The sequence below is a fragment of the Alligator sinensis genome, unplaced genomic scaffold, assembly GCF_000455745.1.
Source record: "Alligator sinensis unplaced genomic scaffold, ASM45574v1 scaffold323_1, whole genome shotgun sequence".
Classification (NCBI taxonomy): domain Eukaryota; kingdom Metazoa; phylum Chordata; order Crocodylia; family Alligatoridae; genus Alligator; species Alligator sinensis.
The window spans coordinates 572,069-574,136 of NW_005842483.1; the positions used below are offsets into that span (position 1 = coordinate 572,069).

At 36.8% G+C, this 2,068-nt stretch overlaps 1 protein-coding gene across 1 annotated transcript in view; it reads left to right on the forward strand.

The window, feature by feature from the left end:
• The first annotated feature begins 1,377 nt into the window (after positions 1 to 1,377).
• The window catches only part of TNFSF15 (TNF superfamily member 15), a 24,502-nt gene continuing 23,811 nt past the window's right edge, over positions 1,378 to 2,068 (forward strand). Inside the window, exon 1 of the mRNA XM_014523404.2 lies at positions 1,378 to 1,519. The gene's annotated coding sequence lies outside the window, so the exon portion shown is untranslated. The remainder of the gene's footprint in view (positions 1,520 to 2,068) is intronic.

The window sequence follows — 2,068 nt, forward strand, 5'->3', positions numbered from 1 at the left end:
GCTGCTCTCCCCCTTCTGCTGACATCAGGTCCTTGTGGCACTAAGTACTAAACATATAGTCGGAGACAGTCTATATGGCAAAGACCTTAGGAACTATATGGAAAAGGAAGACAAAGGGTGGGAAGAAAGAAAAGAAAGTAAATGATTTTCACAAGATAAACACAGGAAGTGGTTGGGTTGAAATTAAAATATATAAATCCCAGTGCTTTATTAGCTAATTAATATCATTTCTCTAAACAAAACCGCCTCTCTTTTTTCTGATTTTATGTTCTTTTACTTTCCCCCTTTAACGTCTTATGACTTAATTCTTCATGACTTAGAGAGCACCTGGACCTTGCACAGTTCTCCAAATATGTTTCATCCTCTTTTAAGTAGTTCAGTGCTGCTTTCTATATTTTAGACAACTAAAATTACTGAATAATTACTAAGTAATGAAGAATTAAGTCACAAGATGTTAAAGGGGGAAAGTAAAAGAACATAAAATCAGAAAAAAGAAAGGCGGTTTTGTTTAGAGAAATTATATTAATTGGAAGCAAATAAACATGTTCTGAAATGTTATAATTGGAACTCGCTTTTAAAAGAAAAAAATATTATTTTAACCAGCTCTGGTAATTCATATTTCAGCAAGTGTTGCTTGTGGTTCATACTGTTTTAAGTAGTTCAGTGGAGTTTTCTATATTTTAGACAACTAAAATTACTGAATTGTATAAAATTGCATCTACTCTCATTTATTTATATAAATGCAATTTTATACAAATCAGTAATTTTAGTTGTCTAAAATATAGAAAGCACCACTGAACTACTTAAAACAGGATGAACCACAAGCAACACTTGCTGAAATATGAATTACCAGAGCTGGTTAAAATAATATTTTTTTCTTTTAAAAGCGAGTTCCAATTATAACGTTTCAGAACATGTTTATTTTTGTATTTTGAAAAAAATGTTGATACACAATATTTCAACAAACAACTGAAATGTTAGAAATCTAAAAAATGTCTACCTTCTCTTACTTTAAAACAAAAACCATCCCCTACTCTTTTTTTTTTCCTTGGGGGAAAAAGGGAAGTAAAATTCAAAGTTTAGTTTTGAGGAAACCACGTTTTTCTATGTAATGGAATCAATATTGCTGCTGCAATGGAATACTGGCCAATCAAAACGGTCCTGAGCAGCTGTGCGTGGTGATCCCTTCCCTTACAAAAGTGTTTGGACTGCTCCCTGACAAGCTGTGTCAAAGCAGAGAGAGAGGACAGCTAATAGTTACTATGCTTTGACATGCAGCTTAGGATGTGGTGTACTTTGGTGAAGGAAGGTGGCAGTCAGGGCAGTCTCTTTTCTGTATTCCAAAGGAAGTATCAATTACACCAGGGATGATTTCCAACGAATATTGTTGGGACTGTTAGCAATTAGCCTGATCCTGCTTCGACTGAGGCCAACTGTTTAGTTGCTGACATAGTGAGCGAATATTGGGACCCTAACCCTTACTCCTTAGCCAGGAGTAACGACCCACCAGTAAACTCAGGTAACAATAACGTTTCCAGAGTGTAGTAGCAGCAGTGTGGTTTCTCTTTCTTAGGCAGTGACAACAGGCTTCAGTGAATGGACACTGAAAATAAATATTCAGAAAGTTAACAAAAATATTTCCATTTTTTGTTATTCACAAAGTGAACAGGCAGCAAGAATCTAAATCCATTCTTTCATAGATTGTGAGGGGCTGGAAGGGACCTTGCAGATCATCGGGTCCAGCCGCCAGTGATCTGGACCTGAGAGCAGTTGAAGCTAGGAGAGCATCCAAAGAGATGCAGATTGCCCTTAACTGTTGCTTAAACTGCTCAACACGTCTCATAATGTAGTCCTGAGCCACTTGCAGATTTAAACTGGCTTCTGATCACTTATACCGATTTATATGTAATTTCTGTTCTGAGCCTTGGAGAATCTCCCTCCTTGCACAATTACCTGCCACTGCCCTGGGGTAGGCTTTTCCTTTCCAGCTTGCAATGAAACTTTAAGACTGTGGAGTTTGAGTATGTGTTAAGATTATGATTTGTTTCTGTGCTGCTCTCTCTCATCT